This window comes from Theropithecus gelada, chromosome X (genome assembly GCF_003255815.1).
Source record: "Theropithecus gelada isolate Dixy chromosome X, Tgel_1.0, whole genome shotgun sequence".
In the NCBI taxonomy this organism is placed as follows: Eukaryota; Metazoa; Chordata; class Mammalia; order Primates; family Cercopithecidae; genus Theropithecus; species Theropithecus gelada.
Window position 1 is genome coordinate 77,543,258 of NC_037689.1, and position 23,364 is coordinate 77,566,621.

The 23,364-nt window shown below is 37.8% G+C and overlaps 1 long non-coding RNA gene across 1 annotated transcript in view; it reads left to right on the plus strand.

The window, feature by feature from the left end:
• LOC112616500 overlaps positions 1–13,895 on the plus strand; it is a 220,332-nt gene extending 206,437 nt beyond the window's left edge. The window contains exon 3 of the long non-coding RNA XR_003117648.1: positions 13,761–13,895. This is a non-coding gene — a long non-coding RNA (uncharacterized LOC112616500). The remainder of the gene's footprint in view (positions 1–13,760) is intronic.
• The last annotated feature ends 9,469 nt before the right edge of the window (positions 13,896–23,364 follow it).

Below are 23,364 nucleotides of genomic sequence, written 5' to 3' on the forward strand. Positions count from 1 at the left end.
AACATACAGAAAATGGAAGTGAGGTACAGAAACAGCTAGATTGGTTACAGCTTAGCTTTTGCCTTATTTGAGCAAGGTTCAAACAGTTGGCTACATTGATTGGCCAAAACTTGCTGACTGGCACAAGTGTAGACTACTGTCTGTTTACACTTCCACTTGTTATAGTTCACAATGTACAAAAAAACTTTTAGGCTGAACCTAAATATGTAAGGAGGTAGCTTTAGGTTAAATCTGATTTAACATCTTGTAGCTCCAGTGTCAGGTGCATATATATTTAAAATTGTTATATGCCTTTGCTGAACTGATCCCTTTATCATTATATACTGACCTTCTTGTCCCTTCTTGTACTTTTTTTCTTAACATCTATTTTCTCTGATACAAATAAAGCAACTTCTGCTCTTTTTTTGGTTTCCATTGGCTTGGAATATATTTTACATTCATTTATTTTCTGTCTGTGTGTCTTCCTAGGTGAAATGTGTTTTCCCCCCCGCCCCCCTTTTTTATAGGCAACAGATCAATGGGTCTTTTTTTTTTAATGCCGGCTAATCAATATCTTTCAATTCGAGCATCTAGCCCATTTACATTCAATGTTATTATTAAGTAAGGACTTACTCCTGCCATTTTTTAAATTTGTTTTATTTTTTATGGTCGTCTATTTCTTCTTTCTTTCATTCTTATCTTCTTTTAGTAGAGATGATTTTCCCTGATGATATGATTTAGTATCTTGTTTTTTATTTTTTTGCATCTCCATTGTATGCTTTTTGGTTTGAGGTTACAATAGGATTACAAATACTACCTTACAATCCATTATTTTAACCTGATAACAACTTGAAAATGTTTGGATAAACAAACAAGCAAAAAATAATAATAAAAACTCTATGCTTTAACTTTCTACCCTCAGTTTTTATCTTTTTTTGTTTCTAGTCATATCTTAATTTACTATGTCTTGAAAAGTTGTCGTTATTACTTTGATTCTTTTCTTTCTTCTTTCTACTTTGGATAAGAGTAGTTTACACACAACAGTTACAGTGTCATGATATTCTGTGTTTTTCTGTGTACCTACCATTACCAGTGAGTTTTCTACCTTCAGGTAATTTCTTATTGCTCATTAATGTCCTTTTCCCTCTGACTGAATGACTCTGTCATTTCTTGTAGGACAGGACTGGTGTTAACAAAGTTTTTCAGTTTTTATTTGTCTGGCAATGTCTTTATTTCTCTTTCTCATTTGAATAATATATTTGCTAGATATACCATTCTAAGATAACAGTTTTGTTTCCTTCAGCACTTTAAATGTGTCATGTAATTCTTGCCTGGCCTGTAAGATTCCCACTGAAAAGTCTGCTGCCAGATGTATTGGCGCTCCATTGTGTGTTCCTTGTTTCTTTTCTATTGCTGCTTTTAGAATTCTTTCTTTATCCTTGACCTTTCAGAGATTGATTATTGAAAGCGCTGCGGGAGTCTTTCTTGGGTTAAACCTGCTTGGTGTTCTGTAACCTTTTTTTTTTTTTTTTCCTTGAGTATTGATATCCTTCTCTAGGTTTGGAAAGTTCTCTGTTATTATTCTTTTAAGTAAACTTTCTACCCCTATGTCTTTCTCTACCCCCATTTTAAGGCCTTTAACTTTAAGCCCCCAAAATTTTCCCTTTTGAGGCTGTATTCTAAATCCTGTAGTCATGTTTTATTGTATTTTTTTAATTCTTTTTTTGTGTGTATCCTTAAATAGCCTGTTTCCAAGCTCGTTGTATTTTTTTATTATACTTTAAGTTCTGGGATACATGTGCAGAATGTGCCGGTTTGTTACATAGGTATACACATGGCTTGGTGGTTTCTTGCACCCATGAACCTGTCACCTACATTAGGTATTTCTTCTAATGCTATTCCTCCTCTAGCCCCCTACCCCCTGACAGGCCCCAGTGTGTGATGTTCCCCTCTCTGTGTCCATGTGTTCTCATTGTTCAACTCCCTAATTTTTTTCTCTTGCTTTTATCAATTCTGGTATTTAAGGACTTTGGTGTATTTTTCAGTATGTCACTTGCATTTTCCAGCTCGGAAATTTCTGCTTGGTTATCTTTAATTATTTCAACCTCTTTGTTAAATTTATCTGGTAGAATTGTAAATACCTTGTTTGTGGTATCTTAAATTTCTTTGATTTTCCTCAACACAGCTATTTGTATTTCCTGTTTGAAAAATCACATATCTGTTTCTCCAGGATAAGTCCCTGGTTCTTTATTTATTCATTTGGTGAGATCATGTTTTCCTGGATGTTGTTGATGCTAGTAGATGCTCATCAGTATCCAGGCATTGAAGAGTTAGGCATTTATTGTAGTCTTCACTGTCTGGACTTACTTGTACTCATCCTTCTTGGGAAGCTTTTCCAGATATTTCAAAGGATTTGGTTGTTGTGATCTAAACTGTACCTGCTTTAGGGGGCACTCCAAGCTGAATAACATTGTGGTTCTTGCAGACTCACAGAGGTATCACCTTGATGGTCTTAGAAAAACTCTAGGAGATTTCTCTGGATTGCCAGACCAGGACTCTTGTTTTCTTCTCTTACTTTACTCAAAACAAAAGAATCTCTGCCTCTGTTCTGAGCCACCTAAATCTAGGGTGAAGTGACACAAGCCTCCCTGTGACCACAATCACTATGACGGTACTGGGTCAGACCTGAAGCCAGAACAGCACTGGGTCTCACCCACGGCCTGCTGTAAGCACTTTCTTGCTAATGCCTATGTTTTCTCTAGGCCCTGGGGTTCTAGAATCAACCAATGACAAAACCAGCCAGGCCTATCTTCTTCATTCCAGAGTTATGAGGTCCCCCAGGCTCCAGGTGGGTTCAGAGCTTTAATCCAAGATTCAGGGACTAGAGTAAAAAACCTTAGAAATCCACTTTGTGTTCTATTGTACTGTGGCTGACCTTCAGTCAAATCACAGGACGCAACCTCTCCCACTCTTCCTTCCCCCTTCCAAAGGCAGAGATGCCTCACCCTGTAGTCACCACCACCTCAGGCCATGAAGAGTACTGCCAAACTACTGCTTATGTTCCCTTATCCCCAAGGGCTTTTAAGTCAGCTTGTTGTAAATGCTGACTGACTTGAGACTCACCCGCACGGCCGAGGGCTCCCCTCTGGTCTAGGGCATGTCCAGAAATGCTGTGCAAGGACCAGGTTCTAAAACCAGGGATCCAAAGATGTTGCTTGTTGCTCTACCACCTTGTGGTCTTGCTAGAGCCTAAGTCACAAGACAAAGTCCCCTTTACATTTTCCTGTGCTTTTATCAAGCAGAAATTTCACCCTGTAGCCACCACAGCTGGTAATCATTGAGTGTCACGTGAAACCAGCAAGTCACAGAGGCTTACTGAAGGCCATTGACATAGTACCTGGGTATATTGTTGCCAGTTATTCAGAGACCAAGGGATTTTCAGTTAACAGGTGATGAATGCTGCCAGGACTGGGTTATTTCCTTCAAAGAAGTGTGCTTCCTTCTGGCCCAGTGTTTACCTAGAATTGTTTTCTGGGATCTAGGGGCTAAAACAGGAGCCTCAGGACTCTCTCATCAGTACCATATCTGGCTGCAGCTGAGCTGATATCCAAGATGCAAGGCAAGGATTTCCCCATTCTTCCCTCTCCTCTCCTCAAGTGGAAGGAAAGGGTCTCTTTTGTAGCTGTGAGCTGTGCACCCTGGATTTAGGGGAGGGGTAATGCCAGCACTCTCTTAACCACATCAACTGATGTCTCATTAGGTTATGTGTCCCTCCAGTCCACTTTCTCTAGGCCTAGTTCAGCAATATGACTCACCAAAGAGTTACAGTCCTTATAGCCTAGATTGTCTTTCAAGTTCATTTAGAGACACAGAGCACTGTAGTCCATAGTAATGAGGTTTGTGAAAACTCAGGTTTGGTCTGCTAGGATTGATAATTCTCCTTGGCTAGGGTTGGTTTAAATGCTCTCTCCATGGGTGGGTGTCAGCTAAGTTTGGTCTGGTTTTGTTTTCTCCTCTAACAAGACAGGACTTAGTTCAATGTCTCACACTCAGCATCCAGTGATGATCTCTGCCCCATGCCACTGCCTCATGGGTGTGGGAGAGAGAGGTGGAATTTTCAATTCAATACTTTTTTTTCTACCTCTTTAGTGCCTTTTTTAGTGATACAAAGACAAAACCAGGTACTCTGAGGGTTCACCTGATTTTTGTCTCTTAGGAAAGTTATTTTTTTCTGTGTAGATAGTTGTTAAAATTGTATCCCAGCAAGGGGGATGAGTGATGGAGCTTTTCATCCCACCATCTAGCTCCCCCTTTCTCCATTGTTGAGTATTAACAAACACTTTTTTTGTATCTATTGAGATAATCTTATAGTTTTTGTCCTTAATTTTGTTGATGTGATGTATCACATTAACTTGTATATGTTGAACCATCTTTGCATTCCTGGAATAAATCATACTCATCACAGTGTATTATCTTTCTGATGTGTTGTTGAATTCTATTTGCTAGTATTTTGTTGACAATCTTTGCATTTATTTTCATCAGGGATATTAGCCTGTAGTTTTCTTTTTTATTGTGCTCCTGTCTAATTTTAATATCAGGATAATGCTAGCCTTATAGATTGAACTACAAAAAATTCCTTCCTCTTCAAGTTTTTGAAATAGTTTGAGTAGAATTACTGTTAGTTCTTTTTTCAAAGTTTGGTAGAATATAACATTAAAGTCAGCCTCGAGTATAGTTTTTCTTGTTATTGGGAGATATTTTGCTACTGTTTCAATTGGATTACTCATTATTGGTCTGTTCAATTTTCTGTTTCTTTATGGTTTAATCTCAGTAGATTATATGTATCCAGGAATGTATTCATTTCATCTAGGTTTTCTAATTTGTAGAGTAAAATTATTATATTTCTTAAGAGCCCTAGGATTTTTGAAATAGTAAATGACCATTGGCTTCAATTAAAATCTCCAACTGTTTTAGCCCCTAACAAGAGAGTCAGCCTGTTTTGTTACTGCTTTGAAGCCTGGCATTGAGTTGTCTCTAGCTGTGAATGTCCTGGCATCTTTTGACAATAGAAGGCAGTTTTCTTTATATTGGCAAGGTTGTTTAGTGTATCCACCTTCTTCAATGATCTTAGCTAGATATTCCGGATACCTTGCTGTAGCTTCCACATCAGCACTTGTTGCTTCACCTTTCACTTTCATTTTACGGATATAACCTCTTCCTTTAAATCTGATAAACCACCTCTGCTAGCTTCAAAGTTTTCTTCTGAAGCTTTCTTAACACTCACCACCTTCATAGAGTTGAAGAGAGTTAGGGCCTTGCTCTGGATTAGGCTTTGTTTTAAGGGAATGTTGTGACTTGCTTGGTCTTCTATCCATGCCAGTAAAACTTAATTCATGCCAGCAATAAGGCTGTTTTACTTTCTTATCATTCTTGTGTTCACTGGAGTAGCATTTTAAATTTATTTTAAGACATTTTCTTCTGTATTCACACTTTGATTAACTGACTCAAAAAACCTAGTTCTGGCTTTTCTCACCTTTTGATGTGGTTACTTTCAGTAAACTGAGTAGTCTTAGTAAATGTAATTATTTTTAGCTTTTGATTTAAAGTGATAAAGGTATGACTCTTTCACGTGAACACTTAGAGGCCATTTTAGGGTTACTAACTGATTTAATTTATATATTGTTGTGTCTCAGCAAATAGAGAAGCCTGAGGAATAGAGAGAGAGATGGAGGAATGACTGGTCAGTGGAGCAGTCAGAACACACACAAAATGTATTAAGTTCACCATCTAATATGAGCACGGTTCATAGCACCTCAAAACAACTACAACAGTCTGGATGCAGTGGCTCATACCTGTACTCCCTGCATTTGGGAGGCCAAGGAGGGCAGATCACCTGAGGTCAGGATTTTGGGACCAGCGTAACCAACATGGCAAAACCTCATCTCTACTAATAATACAAAAATTAGCCAAGCATGCTGCGGGTCACCTGTAATCCCAGCTACTCAGGAATCTGAGGCAGGACAATTGTTTGAGCTCAGCAGGCAGATGTTGCAGTCAACTGAGATCACACAACTACACTCCAGCCTGACAGACAGAGCAAGACTCTGCCTGAAAAGAAAAAAAAAATTACAGATCTTTTCCAAGATGGCAAAATAGGAACAGCTCCAGGCTACAGCTCCCAATGTGAGTTACACAGAAGACAGGTGATTTCTGCATTTCCAACTGAGGTACCAGGTTCATCTCACTGGCATGTTGGACAGTGGGTGCAGGACAGTGGGTGCAGCCCACCGAGCAAGAGCTGAAGCAGGGCGAGGCATCACCTAGCTGGGAAGTTCAGGGGGTAAGGAAATTCCCTTTCCTAGCCAGGGGAAACCGTGACACACAGCACCTGGAAGATCAGGTCACTCCCACCCTAATACTCTGCTTTACCAAGGGTCTTAGCAAATGGCACACCAGGAGATTATATCCTGCACCTAGCTCAGAGGGTCCCATGCCCATGGGGCCTCCCTCATTGCTAGCACAGCAGTCTGAGATCTAACTGCAAGGTGGCAGCGAGGCTGGGGGAGGGGTGCCCGCCATTGCTGAGGCTTGAGTAGGTAAACAAAGCTGCCGGGGAGCTCCAACTGGGTGGAGCCCACCGCAGCTCAAGGAGGCCTGCCTGCCTCTGTAGACTCCACCTCTGGGGACAGAGCATAGCCAAACAAAAGGCAGCAGAAACTTCTGCAGATTTAAATGTCCCTGTCTGACAGCTTTGAAGAGACTAGTGGTTCTTCCAGCACGGACTTTGAGATCTGAGAACGGACAGACTGCCTCCTCAAGTGGGTCTCTGACCCCCCGAGTAGCCTAACTGGGAGGCATCCCCCAGTAGGGGCAGACTGAGACCTCACACGGCCAGGTACAACTCAGAGACAAAGCTTGCAGAGGAACAATCATGCAGCATAATTTGCTCTTCAGCAACATTCACTATTCTGCAGCCTCTGCTGCTGATACCCAGGAAAACAGGGTCTGGAGTGAACCTCCAGCAAACTCCAACAGACTTGCAGCAGAGGGTCATGATGGTTAGAAGGAAAACTAACAAACAGAAAGGACGTCCACACCAAAACCCCATCTGTATGTCATCATGATCAAAGAACAAAGGTAGATAAAACCACAAAGATGGGGAAAAAAGAAAGCAGAAAAGCTGAAAACTCTAAAAATCAGAGGGTCTCTCCCCTCCAAAGGAACGCAGCTCCTCACCAGCAATGGAACAAAGCTGGAAGGAGAATGACTTTAATGAGTTGAGAGAAGGCTTCAGAAGATCAAACTTCTCCAAGCTAAAGGAGGAAGTTGGAACACATTGCAAAGAATTTTTAAAAGTTGAAAAAAGATTAGATGAAAGGCTAACTAGAATAACCAATGTAGAGAAGTCCTTAAATGACATGATAGAGCTGAAAACCATGGCATGAGAACCATGTGACAAATTCACAAGCTTCAGTAACTGATTCAATCAACTGGAAGAAAGGGTATCAGTGATTGAAGATCAAATTAATGAAAGGAAGAGAGAAGTTTAGATAAAAAGGAGTGAAAAGAAACTAACAAAGCCTCCAAGAAATATGGGACTAAGTGAAAAGACCAAATCTACCTGATTGGTGTACTTGAAAGTGACAGGGAGAATGGAACCAAGTTGGAAAACACTCTGCAGGGTATTATCCAGGAGAAATTCCCCAACGTAGCAAGGAAGGCCAACATTCAAATTCAGGAAATACAGAGAATGCCACAAAGATACTCCTTGAGAAGAGCAACTAGAAGACACACAATTGTCAGATTCACCAAAGTTGAAATGAAGGAAAAAATGTTAAGGCAGCCAGAGAGAAAGGTCGGGTTACCCACAAAGGGAAGCCCATCAGACTAACAGTGAATCTCTTGGCAGAAACTCTACAAGCCAGAAGAGTGGGGGCCAATATTCAACATTTTTAAAGAAAAGAATTTTCAACCCAGAATTTCATATCCAGCCAAACTAAGTTTCATAAGTGAAGTAGAAATAAAATCCTTTACAGACAAACAAATGCTGAGAGATTTTGTCACCACCAGGCCGACCCTACAAGAGCTCCTGAAGGAAGCACTAAACATAGAAAGGAACAAGCAGTACCAGCCATTGCAAAAACATGCCAAAATGAAAAGACCATTGATGCTAGTAAGAAATTGCATCAACTAACAAACAAAATAACCAGCTAACATCATAAAGACAGGATCAAATTCACACATAACAATATTAACCTTAAATGTAAATGAGTTAAATGCTCCAATTAATAGACACAGATTGTCAAGTTGGATAAAGAGTCAAGACCCATCAGTGCGCTGTATTCAGGAGACCCATCTCACGTGCAGAGACATACATAGGCTCAAAATAAAGGGTTGGAGGAAGATCTACCAAGCAAATGGAAAATAAAAAGGCAGGGATTGCAATCCTAGTCTCTGATAAAACAGACAGATTTTAAACCAAAAAAGATCAAAAGAGACAAAGAAGGCCATTACATAAAGGTAAAGGCATCAATTCAACAAGAAGAGCTAACTATCCTAAATATATATGCACTCAATACAGGAGCACCCAGATTCATAAAGCAAGTCCTTAGAGACTTACAAAGAGACTTAGACTACCATACGATAATAATGGGAGACTTCAACACCCCACTGTCAACATCAGACAGATCAACGAGACAGAAAGTTAACAAGGATATCCAGGAATTGAACTCATCTCTGCACCAAGCGGAACTAATAGACATCTACAGAACTCTCCACCTCCAATCAACAGAATATAAACATTCTTCTCAGCACCACATTGCACTTATTCCAAAATTAACCACATAGTTGGAAGTAAAGCACTCCTCAGCAAATGTACAAGAACAGAAATTATAACAAACTGTATCTCAGACCACAGTGCCATCAAACTAGAACTCAGGACTAAGAAACGTGCACAGAACTGCTCAACTACATGAAAAATGAGCAACCTGCTCCTGATTGACTACTGGGTACATAACGAAATGAAGGCAAAAATGAATATGTTCTTTGAAACCAATGAGAACAAAGAGACTACATACCAGAATCCCTGGGACACATTTAAAGCAGTGTATAGAGGGAAATTTATAGCACTAAATGCCCACAAGAGAAAGAAGGAAAGATCCAAAATTGACACCCTAACATGGCAATTAAAAGAACTAGAGAAGCAAGAGCAAACACATTCAAAAGCTAGCAGGCAAGAAATAACTAAGGTCAGAGCAGAACTGAAGGAGATAGAGACACAAAAAATGCTCCAAAAAATCAATGAATCCAGGAGTTGGTTTTTTGAAAAGATCAACAAAATTGATAGACAGCTATCAAGACTACTAAAGAAGAAAAGAGAGAAGAATGAAGTAGACACAATAAAAAATGATAAAGGGGATATCACCACAGATCCCACGTGAATACAAACTACCATCAGAGAATACTATAAACACATCTATGCAAATATACTAGAAAACCTAGAAGAAATGGATAAATTCCTGGACACATACACTCTCCCAAGACTAAATCAGGAAGAAGTTGAATCCCTGAATAGACCAATAGCAGGCTCTGAAATTGAGGCAATAAATAGTAGCCTACCAACCAAAAAAATCCCAGGACCAGACAGATTCACAGCTGTATTCTACCAGTGGTGCAAGGAGGAGCTGGTATCATTCCTTCTGAAACTATTCCAATCAATACAAAAAGAGGGAATCCTCCCTAACTCATTTAATGACGTCTATATCATCCTGATTCCAAAGCCTGGCAGAGACACAACAGCAAAGAGAATTTTAGACCAATATCCCTCATGACCATTGATGCAAAATCCTCAATAAAATACTGGCAAACCAGATCGATCCAGGAGCACATCAAAAAGCTTATCCACCATGATCAAGTGGGCTTCAACCCTGGGATGCAAGGCTGCTTCAACATACACGAATCAGTAAGCATAATCCAGCATATAAACAGAACCAAAGACAAGAACCACATGATTATCTCAATAGATGCAGAAAAGGCCTTTGACAAAATTCAACAACCCTTCATGCTAACAACTCTCAATAAATTCGGTATTGATGGAATGTATCTCAAAATAATAAGAGTTATTTAGGAAAAACCCACAACCAATATCATACTGAATGGACAAGAACTGGAAGCATTCCCTTTGAAAACTGGCACAAGACAGGGATGTCCTCTCTCACCACTCCTATTCAACATAGTGTTGGAAGTTCTGGCTAGGGCAATCTGGCAGGAAAAAGAAACAAAGTGTATTCTATTAGGAAAAGAAGAAGTCGAATTGTCCCTGATTGCAGATGACATGATTGTATATTTAGAAAACCCTATCGTCTCAGCCCAAAATCTCCTTAAGCTGATAAGCAAATTCAGCAAAGTCTCAGGATACAAAATCAATGTGCAAAAATCACAAGCATTGTTATACACCAATAACAGACAAACAGAGAGCCAAATCATGAGTGATCTCTCATTCACAATTGCTTCAAATAGAACGAAATACCTAGGAATCCAACTTACAAGGATGTGAAGGACCTCTTCAAGAAGAACTACAAACCACTGCTCAATGAAATAGAAGAGGACACAAACTAATGGAAGAACATTTCATGCTCATGGATAGGAAGAATCAATATTGTAAATATGGCCATACTGCCCAAGGTAATTTATAGATTCGATGCCATCCCCATCAAGCTACCAAGGACTTTCTTCACAGAATTGGAAAAAACTGCTTTAAAGTTCATATGGAACCAAAAAAGACCCCTCATTGCCAACACAATCCTAAGCCAAAAGAACATGGCTGGAGGCATCACACTACCTGACATCAAACTATACTACAAGGCTACAGTAACCAAAACAGCATGGTACTGGTACCAAAACAGAGATCTAGACCAATGGAACAGAACAGAGCCCTCAGAAATAATACCACACATCTGCAACCATCTGATCATTGACAAACCTGACAAAAACAAGAAATGGGGAAAGGATTCCCTATTTAATAAATGCTGCTGGGAAAACTGGCTAGCCGTATGTAGAAAGCTGAAACTGGATCCCCTCCTTACATCTTATACAAAAATTAACTCAAGATGTATTAGGGACTTAAATGTTAGACCTAAAACCATAAAAACCCTAGAAGAAAACCTCGGCAATACCATTCAGGATATAGACATGGGCAAGGACTTCGTGTCTAAAACACCAAAAGCAATGGCAACAAAAGCCAAAATTGACAAATGGGATCTAATTAAACGAAAGAGCTTCTGCACAGCAAAAGAAATTACCATCAGAGTGAACAGGCAACCTACAGAATGGGAGAAAATTTTTGCAATCTACTCATCTGACAAAGGGCTAATATCCAGAACCTACAAAGAACTCAAACAAATTTACAAGAAAAAAACAAACAACCCCATCAAAAAGTGGGCAAAGGATATGAACAGACAGTTCTCAAAAGAAGACATTTATGCAGCCAACAGACACAGGAAAAAATGCTCATCATCACTAGCCATCAGAGAAATGCAAATCAAAACCACAATGAGATACCATCTCACACCAGTTAGAATGGCAATCATTAAAAACTCAGGAAACAACAGGTGCTGGAGAGGATGTGGAGAAATAGGAACACTTTTGCACTGTTGGTTGGCCTGTAAACTAGTTTAACCATTGTGGAAGACAGTGTGGAGATTCTTCAAGGATCTAGAACTAGAAATACCATTTGACCCAGCCATCCCATTACTGGGGATACACCCAAAGGATTATAAATCATACTGCTATAAAGACACATGCACACGTATGTTTATTGCGGCACTATTCACAATAGCAAAGACTTGGAATCAACCCTAATGTCCATCAGTGACAGACTGGATTAAGAAAATGTGGCACATATACACCATGGAATACTATGCAGCCATAAAAAGGATGAGTTCGTGTCCTTTGTAGGGACATGGATGCAGCTGGAAACCATCATTCTCAGCAAACTATTGCAAGGACAGAAAACCAAACACCGCATGTTCTCACTCATAGGTGGTAATTGAACAATGAGATCACTTGGACACAGGAAGGGGATCATCACACACCGGGTCCTATTTTCAGGAGGGGGTAAGGGGGAGGGATAGCATTAGGAGATATACCTAATGTAAATGATGAGTTAATGGGTACAGCACACCAGCATGGCAGATGTATACATATGTAACAAACCACAAACCTGCACGTTGTACACATGTACCCTAGAACTTACAGTATGATAATAATAATAATAATAAAACAATTACAACAGTAACAGCAAAGATCACTCGTTACAAATTACCACAGCAGACACAATAATAATGAAAAAGTTTGAAATATTTTGAGAATTACCAAATTGTAACAGAGAAACAATAAGTGAATACATGGTGGTGTAAAAATAACAATGATAGATTTTCTTGGTACATGATTGACACAAATCTGAAAGCAATATTTGTGAATTGCAATAGGGTGAAGAGAAATAAAATGATGTATGCATTTATCTCATTATTTAAGATGGCCCTCATCATAAAAAATTCTTTTGTTTTGAAGGATAGATTTTCTTGGCTAGGAGAAAAGTAATTTTGTTTAAAAATATGTGTAAGGTTGCCAATTCCATGGATTTGAACCATTTTAGAAAGGCACAATTTTATCACAGCACTGGGTAAATCAGTTTCAATAATTTACAGCTAGTTTATTTCAGAATAGATCATAATTGAGAGAAAAAAAATGTTGAAACTTTTTGTGCTCAGGAAAATTTCTACAGGATTTTCTTCTCTTCCTTAAATAGGTGAGTTTTGGAGGCTAAATGATAAAATACCCCAAAGATTTGCATTCTCTAAGTTAGGTGGATATTTGTGTCAACCAGTCTTTCTTTATTCAGGGATGCATTTTGCCTGAAATTCAAGTAAGGAAGCATCCAGTTTACTTAGTTTATAGAAACATTATTTATATATTATTTGAAATGGTAATGTTTTATACACAATCTATACTGGTATTATTTAAAATACCAATGTTTTGTAAGCAATCACAATTAATTGATGATACATCTATATGGTAGATAATTCCACAGGCATTAAATGATATAATTAAAAGTTTTCAATTATAATACTGTAAGTTGTAGGGTACATGTGCATAACGTGCAGGTTTGTTACATATGTATACTTGTGCCATGTTGGTCTGCTGCACCCATCAACTCGTCATTTACATCAGGTATAACTCCCAATGCAATCCCTCCCCCCTCCCCCCTCCCCATGATAGGCCCCGGTGTGTGATGTTCCCCTTCCTGAGTCCAAGTGATCTCATTGTTCAGTTCCCACCTATGAGTGAGAACATGCAGTATTATAATAATAAATTAATTTTAAAAAAATAAAATAAATAAAAAATAAAAAATAAAAAAATTAACAAATCGATGCATTTTATTTTATGTAAATTTTGCTTCAGTAAAGATGATTTTAAAAAGAAAATAAACAAGTAATTTAAAAGAAAAAGTTTTCAATTATAAGATCTTTTAAAAAAGTTTAGAAGAATATGTAAACATGCTTGTGAGATGTAAACAATATAAAATCAGATAATTAAATTATGTGTATCATATGATCACAATTATATCAAAGTGTGCACAAAGAAAACTCACTGGAGAGATTGCTTTAAACTTTTAACAGTAGTGCTCTCTCTTTTTTATGGGATAAATAATGATGTTTACTTTTGTCTTTAACATTTTCTGTTTTTCAAATTTTATATAATGACTGGTGCATATTTTACAGATATTGAAAAGTTATTAAAAAGAAAAAATCATGAAGAAAAGAAACAGAAACTAGATCATGGAGTCTGTCTTGTCTTCTTTTCCTGTGTAATCAAGAAAGCCTGGGCAGAGTATTATTATTGGTAAGTTCCGGAAAATCTCCCTTAGATGCAAATCCCAGATGAAAAGCTCTCTTATTAAGTGAAATATACTTGTTTCAACTGCAGGTGTTTATCAAAAAGAAAAGGCGGGAGAAAGAGGTAGCTCTATCAGTGGAGCAATACTGCCACCAAAAGAAAAATATTGGGAAAAACTCTATAACAAGAGAGAAAAACAGAGCAAGAGAAGAGTAGAAGAGAAAACTGGGAGGTTTCATATATAGACTACTTGGTTTTCTGCTTTAGCTGACGTCACTCATCAGTGATCATAAGGGAACCAGTCTTACTCCTTAGTTGTCACTAATGAAATAGGTATGGCTGGTCCAGCATTGAGCCATTTGAGAGATTGGAAGGAGGCAGATCTCTGAGTGGCTGGGAATTCTCACTAGAGAAAATAAATGGCCATATGTCAAAGGGATGGGATGATGGGATTTGCTAAACAAACTGATTAGAATCAAGATCTCTGGGGGAATTTGCAGAACTCTGAGTTGTGAAATTGTATTTCCTGGAGTGCTAAGGTTTCAGCAAAAGTGTCACAGAAAACTCTTCATTTAAATAGTGTGTCTTTTTTTAATGTATTGAAAATGTACATGTAATTTTGTTTGAAGAATAAAGCAATACCAAAACCGGTAGCCTGGAGTACGATCTAGTTTTTTCTGCTTGATTTTGTATGTTTACAGGGTCATAACAAATGGGAAGTTCAATTTGGTTTATGGGATTAGGACTGGAGCATTCATCTGCTTCACCTGCTCCTTTCCCCATAATTAGATTAAATCAGGAAGTCCCTAGGTTCATTCACCTTTTGCAATACACTATACATTTTGGGGTACTCTGGAAGTAAAAGATGGGTTCCAATTATGACGTTAGATGGGTCCCAATTATGATGTTAGTGCTTCCCATAGCACCACAGGGAATTCAAAGCTCACTTCCCTATGTGCTTCGATTTCTCACCTGGGGTTGTGACAAGTCATAAAAGGTATAATAAAGAGGAAAGGCCTGAGTATTTTAAGCAGTGGAATGACATGATGAAGATTCTATTTTTATGTAATTAAATATTTCTAAATATTACCTGCATAAATGAAACATTTAATAATAATGGTTCAATTCTGAAAAAAATTAAATAATGAGGGATAGCCCTACCAAATGTTGAGATATAAATCCATGGTAATTAATATAAGTGCAGAAATAGTCTGACAGAACACTGGGACAGAGTGTATTAGCTCGTTTTCACACTGTTATACAGATACTACCTGAGACTGGGTAATTTTCAGATCAGGCAGTTTTATTTGACTCACAGTACTGTATGGCTGTGGAGGCCTCAGGAAACTTACAATTATTACAGAAGGCTAAGCAGAAGCATGCACCTTCTTCACAAGGTGGCAGGAGGGGAGGTGAGCTAAAGGGAAGTGCCACACTTTAAAACCATCAGATCTCATGAGAACTCCCTTGCTATCATGAGAACAGCATGGGGAAAACTGCTCCCATAGATACAATTACCTTCCACCAGTACCTCCCTTGACACATGAGGATTACAATTCAAAATGAGATTTGGGTGGAGACACAAGAGCCAAACCATATAACAGGTTTAAAACAGGTCTAAGCTTATGTAATTTAATATATAACACAGGAAATATTTTAAATTATTAGGTAAAGGATAGACTAACAATTTATTGATATTGAAACAATGAGCTGGCCACTGGAAATAAGTTAATTTATCAAATAGTTAAATATTTTAAATGTACAAAACAAAATTCCAGAGGTATTAAAAATAAATATTGAGAAGGATTTTAAAAATCATGGTTTGGGGAAAGGTTTTCTTCTAAATATGGCATAAAAGCCACAAACTGTAATAAAAATGATTGACAGGTTTGACTATATAAATATTGTAAAACTTCTTAAAAGCACATAATGAATAACAATAATTACAAAATATAATAAACAAGATTAAAATCCATATAAAATACTGAAAATTGTAACATATACAACAAACAATGGTGAATATATCTAGTATAAAATATATGTTGCTAATTAATTAAATAACTGGTGGATACGCCTGTATCGGTTAGCTTATATTAAATTATACTAGAGTGAAAAAAAGCCTAAAAATACCTGTAGTTTGCAACCACAAATATTTATTTACTTCTCAGGCTACATGTCTCTATCAGATCAGCTGTGGCCCTGCTGTCTATTGTCTTCACTTTAAAACTCTAGCTGAAAGAGCAGCCTCTATCTAGGACATTACTAATCTTGTGGCAGAGAAAAGTTGGTGAATTATTAAAGGTTTCTTAAACCTTTCTCCTAAGTGGCATATTTCACGTCCAAATGCATTCCATTGACCATGGTAGTCACATAGCCAAGTCTGATGTCTGTGAGACAAGAGTATAAGCCTGTTCTAGGGAGGAGCCCCACTGAGAAGAATCCCAAGTATTTTAAACAATAATACAATCTATATAAACTCTATAGAAAATATAAAAAGAACACAACTGTCAATACTTTTTTAAAAGCTAAATTTCATCACACAAATTCAAATTAAAACAATTATCACCTGTCATATTGAAGTTATGGCAAAAAATGTTTTTTTAATTTATTTTTTATTATTATTATACTTTAAGTTCTAGGATACATGTGCATAACGTGCAGGTTTGTTACATATGTATACTTGTGCCATGTTGGTGTGCTGCACCCATCAACTCGTCAGCACCCATCAACTCGTCATTTACATCAGGTATAACTCCCAATGCAATCCCTCCCCCCTCCCTCCTTCCCATGATAGGCCCCGGTGTGTGATGTCCCCCTTCCCGAGTCCAAGTGATCTCATTGTTCAGTTCCCACCTATGAGTGAGAACATGCGGTGTTTGGTTTTCTGTTCTTGTGATAGTTTGCTAAGAATGATGGTTTCCAGCTGCATCCATGTCCCTGTTTAATGTGAGTGAGAATGAAGGGAAATGAACATTGTTTTTTTTTTTTTTTTTTTTTTTTTTTTCTATCTCGTCTATCATTGATGGGCATTTGGGTTGGTTCCAAGTCTTCACTACTGTAAACAGTGCTGCAATAAACATACATGTGGATGTGTCTTTACANTTTTTTTTTTTTTTTTTTTTTTTTTTTTTTTAAATTTATTTATTATTATTATACTGTAAGTTGTAGGGTACATGTGCATAACGTGCAGGTTTGTTACATATGTATACTTGTGCCTTGTTGGTGTGCTGCACCCATCAACTCGTCATTTACATCAGGTATAACTCCCAATGCAATCCCTCCCCCCGCCCCCCTCCCCATGATAGGCCCCGGTGTGTGATGTTCCCCTTCCCGAGTCCAAGTGATCTCATTGTTCAGTTCCCACCTATGAGTGAGAACATGCGGTGTTTGGTTTTCTGTTCTTGTGATAGTTTGCTAAGAATGATGGATTCCAGCTGCATCCATGTCCCTACAAAGGACACAAACTCATCCTTTTTTATGGCTGCATAGTATTCCATGGTGTATATATGCCACATTTTCTTAATCCAATCTGTCACTGATGGACATTTGGGTTGATTCCAAGTCTTTGCTATTGTGAATAGTGCTGCAATAAACATACGTGTGCATGTGTCTTTATAGCAGCATAATTTATAATCCTTTGGGTATATACCCAGTAATGGGATGGCTGGGTCATATGGTACATCTAGTTCTAGATCCTTGAGGAATCGCCATACTGTTTTCCATAATGGTTGAACTAGTTTACAATCCCACCAACAGTGTAAAAGTGTTCCTATTTCTCCACATCCTCTCCAGCACCTGTTGTTTCCTGACTTTTTAATGATCGCCATTCTAACTGGTGTGATATAGACCAATGGAACAGAACAGAGTCCTCAGAAATAATACCACACATCTACAGCCATCTGATCTTTGACAAACCTGACAGAAACAAGAAATGGGGAAAGGATGCCCTATTTAATAAATGGTGCTGGGAAAATTGGCTAGCCATAAGTAGAAAGCTGAAACTGGATCCTTTCCTTACTCCTTATACGAAAATTAATTCAAGATGGATTAGAGACTTAAATGTTAGACCTAATACCATAAAAATCCTAGAGGAAAACCTAGGTAGTACCATTCAGGACATAGGCATGGGCAAAGACTTCATGTCTAAAACACCAAAAGCAACGGCAGCAAAAGCCAAAATTGACAAATGGGATCTCATTAAACTAAAGAGCTTCTGCACAGCAAAAGAAACTACCATCAGAGTGAACAGGCAACCTACAGATTGGGAGAAAATTTTTGCAATCTACTCATCTGACAAAGGGCTAATATCCAGAACCTACAAAGAACTCCAACAAATTTACAAGAAAAAAACAAACAACCCCATCAAAAAGTGGGCAAAGGATATGAATAGACATTTCTCAAAAGAAGACATTCATACAGCCAACAAACACATGAAAAAATGCTCATCATCACTGGCCATCAGAGAAATGCAAATCAAAACCACAATGAGATACCATCTCACACCAGTTAGAATGAACATTGTTATGCAGTGGTTGTAGGAGTATAAATTGTTTAAGCATTTTAGGATAATAATTTGGCAGTATCTATAAAAGTTTTAAATACTCAAAGACTATGTGTCAACAATTCTACTTCTCAGACTCTCTCCTACCTACTTGTCTCCTAGAATCTTGTGCTGCTTACTAATAACAGATGTGATGACATTCTAATTTTCATTTCTCTCATGTTATCTGACCCTACTTTGGAATTTTTATTTTTACCAGTTTTTACTTATTCTTGTTCTAAAATTTTGTTGAGATGCACCATGTTGTGGGGTCCTTTCCTATTTACTCCAGTCACCACTCTAAGGGCCATTTCAATTTGAACCATTTCAGCAATGAGAAACCTTATTCAACCTTATATAATTTCTTGATAGTTTTCTTTGCCTTATTCTTTTCTTCTCTTCTGTCTTGAACTCCCGTAAGTTGGATGTTGTGCATCTTGAATTGTTTTTCAATATCTCGTGTATTTATTGTCACAATCTTTCTCTCTGTTCTAGATTTCCTCATATTTATCTTCCAATTTTTCTTTTTTCTTCTCTCTCTCTCTCTTTTTTTCTTTTTTTTTTTAATGGAGTCTCACTCTGTCACCCAGGCTGGAGTGCAGTGGCATGATCTGGGCTCACTGCAAACTCCGCCTCCCGGGTTCAAGCAATTCTCCTGCCTCTGCCTCCCAAGCAGCTGGGACTACAGGTGTGTGCCACCACATCAAGCTAATTTTTGTAGTTTTAGTAGAGATGGGATTTCACCATATTTGCCAGGCTGGTCTCGAACTCCTGACCTTGTGATCCACCTGCCTCAGCCTCCCAAAGTGCTGGGATTACAGGAGTGAGCTATCATGCCCAGCCCCAATTTTTCTTTAATACTAGTGTAAATCATGCTGTTTATTCATTTTTCAACCTATATGCATAGCAAGGAATATTTTATGATGATTTTGGAGCATTACACAACTATAAAAATAAAGATACAGCTGACAGAAGGTGATAGGAGGAAACTGGTGAAGAAAAGTGAAAGAAAACATAGGAATACTGTTAGCTTCTTTTTATTAAGCTAAACAATGTGAATTTGCTGATATCCAACCATTTTTAAACTAAAATTAGGAGTTTCATATTGTTCAACAAAAGGCATAATGGGCAGATGAGAGATACTTTTAAATATAGATGGAACAAGATGAACTAAAATAATATAATTAAAACTGAAGAGTGAGTGTGACTTAAATTCTCACCTTTCTTATAAAAGAGTAAATAAATGACATCTAAAGTAAATAAACCAAGAAATTTCAAAATAAGTAAATTACTTAGAGTTAAGGAAGTTACTACCCCAAGAACAGAAGCAGACATATTTAAATGTTGAAGAATAAAGGAGAAAACAGACATTCAGGATAGTTTATTATGAGCCCTTGTGAACAATGGAATTTTATTATTTGTGTGTGTGTTATACAGACACATTGCTTTGATAAAAATAAAGCAAATTTCTCCGTTGGAAGCCAGGCACTGTCAGATTGGACAAAGCAAACAAACAAAATATAAACCCCAAAACATAGCTGTTTATAAGAAATATACCTAAAACAAAATGACATAAATTGGAAAAAAAATAAGGATGTAAAAGTACATTTGAGGCATATGTAGCAACCTGAATTTTAGACAAAATAGAATTCATGGTAAAATTATTAGACGATAAATGTGGATAAACATGGCTTTTTTTCTCCAAGATGACAGATTAGGGGCTTTGTTGGTGTATCTCATTTACTTGGAAATAGCAAAATTGTGTGTAGAGATTCATACTGTGGACTTTTATCCAAGAAGAAACACAGGAGCTCAACATAAAAACAAAAGAAACTTCAGATACTTTGTAAAACATGGCAGGCAGCGCACCATGTCATGGGTCTGTCAGAAAACTGGGAGTGGGTCCCCAATGCACAAGAAGGGTAGGAAATGTCTCTCTGATATACATTTCCACTGGAGACCCAGGTAATCCAGGCCACAAGGGAGCTCTTTGACCCTACCCAGTACTGGATCGCAGTGGAGAGACTGTGAGAAGGAGTGGCAGTGGGAAGTCTTTTGCACATGCTTCCAGACCCTAGCACAAATAGAGCATGACCATTCCTGATTCTAGCCCACAGTGGGCTGCATGGGAACCTCCCAGCCAGCACAAGCAGCAGTCATTGGTTTGGGGAGTCTCTGGACTGAGATTTGAGATTTAGTCTTGAGTTGGGGAAGAACCCCCAGAATTGGACTTCAGAGGTGAGTGTGGCATGAGTTGGGCAACCCCGTTTCACAGGACTGGACTGAAAGAGGTGTGGTTTGGGAGCCATGGATTTTGTGCTGGGCAAGGAGTTTCATGGCCTGGGGCAGTTCTCTAGTCTGAAGACAGACTGCTTGTAACTTAGTTAACTGTTTTAGCTTTCTGCCAGTGGCAAGACATACTAGGGAGTTCCACCAGATTGATAGCATGGGAATGAGTCAGATTTCACCATTGCCTGCTAGGTTATGGAGCATGAGCTGCCCTTCTTTCCCTGTGTGGGCTCTTTGGCATTGCACCTCTCCTCCCTGGAGCATAGCACCAACAGCCTGAGAACTATCTTCTGACTCCTGTCAGGGCTAGTGCTTGTGCTTCATGTCAGGAAGCCTGAATTTGGGCTTTCTTGGCCCAGCCCCACCTCACAGCTAACCACACAGCCCATTATAGCATCTACACAGCCCATTACAACATCTGTTGACACAATTGCACAGTAATCAGAAAGGAAACAGGCATTTTGTGACCTCTGCTATCATCATTGCCCACACCACACCAGATACTCAGGAAGACTTGAGCCTACTTATCCACCTGGTAAATTACTACTACAACTAACATTTGAGAAAGCCACCACACTAAGTTTATTTACAATCAAGGAAATAGCAGAGAGGCTAGGAAAGTCCCCTGCCACCCCCACCAGGGCTGCTGTCTGTGCCTGACATTGGCAGACCTGAGGGCAGGCCAGACCAACCCAGCTCCTCCCAGCTGTGACCCCTTCTGAAGCTGAGTACAAAGGCCAGGCTACTGTGTGTTCTACAGAACAGTCCATTTGCTTGAGGCATTAGAGAGCTTCTTTCTGAAAAAAAAAAAAAAAAAAAAGTCAAGCACAAACTCTACTGCTACCACCACAGCTAGCTATTCCAGTGCCACCTAGTTCCATGGGGTCAAGCTGCACAATCTAATACAAAATCTGCTGATGTAAGTGCACAAAGCTCGGAAATAAGAAGAGATTCTGCAGACCTCTGCCACCTCAGCTTTCCGGGAGGCCATGAGCGTGCTTACTTGTCCAGTATACCACTAGTAAAAACAGCACTTGAGAAATCCACCACATTAGGCAATCTGTAACAAAGGAATTTATACAGAGTCTTTGCCACTGGGATCATTCAGAACTAAAGCCAAACAAGCCCACCCAACATATATTATAGTCACATTTCAAAAGAAAATATTAAAAAGTCCTGACCAAATGAAAGTATATTTAAAAAAAAAAGACATTACAATTTCTCCAGATGAGAAGGCATAAGCATAATAATTCTGGAAGTATAAAATAAAAGGGTTGAATGAGAGCCCCAAAGGATCAAAATAGCTCTGTAGCAGTGGATCATAACCAAAATGCAATTTTAAATACCAGAAAATGAATTCAAAATATTGATATTAAAGAAGTTCAATGAAATCCAAGAAAAATATGAAAACAAATACAAAGTGATCAGAAAATTAATTTAGGATGTGAATGAGAAATTTACCAAAAAGATATATATTTAAAAAAACAAAATAGAAATTTTGGAAACAAAAATTTATGTAAAGAATTACAAAATACAGTTGAAATATACAAAATACAGTGGATCATGCAGAAAGAAGAACCTCAGAACTTGAAGACAGGCCTATTGAATTAATTTAGTCTGACAAAATTATTTTTAAAAAGAGTTTAGTAAATAAAGCCTCCAAAGAGTCAGAGACTACACAGAATATCCAAGTCTGTGAATCATGGGTATTCCTGAAAAGGAGGGAAAAAAAGCAAAATATTTGAAAAAAACTGTTTAAGAAAAGAACTGAGGAAAACATTCATAATTTAGCAGAAACCTAGACATCCAGATACAAAAGGCTCAACAAACTCCAGGAAAATACATCACAAAAAGGAGGTCACCACGACATATAACCAACAGACTGTCTAACATCATTGTGGGAAAAAAAAAAAAAAACCAGCCTAAATACAGCAAGATAAAAGTGTGTAGTCACCTATAAAAGAAACTCAATCAGACTAACAGTGAACTTATTAGCGGAAACCATACCAGCCAAAAAAGATTTAAATGTTATTAACAAAGGGCTTAGAAAACCCTCCAACCTTATATTTTGTATCTTGCTTAAAAAAAAAAAAAACAAACTTTATAAATGAAGGAGAAATAAAGTCTTTTACAGACAAGCTAACATATAGGAAATTTGCAACACTAGATCACTCCTATAAGAAACATACAAAAGAGTTCTAAACATGAAAGCAAAAATTCGATATTCTTCATCATAAAAACACAAACATATAAAACACATAGGTTTTATAAAACAATTACAAAATGAGGAAAATAAAAATATCAAATGGCAACATGACAAAAGTATGCAAAACTACAGAGAGAGAAAAAAGAAACAAATAATCTACAAAGCAACTAGATAAAATTAACATTAAGAAAAAACTTTTACTTATTAATACTAACCTTAAATGTAAATGGATTAAATTTTCCACCTAAAATATATAGATTGGCACAATGGATTAAACATTGCACTATCAATACACTGCTTGCAAGAAACTCACCTAACTGGTAAAGACACTTACAGAATAAAAATAAAGGGGTGAAGGAAGATATTTTATGCAAACAGAAACAGAGAGAAGCTTAAAATAAGAATAATCAGAAATGAAAATGAGATATTACAGCTAATACCAGGAAATAGAAAT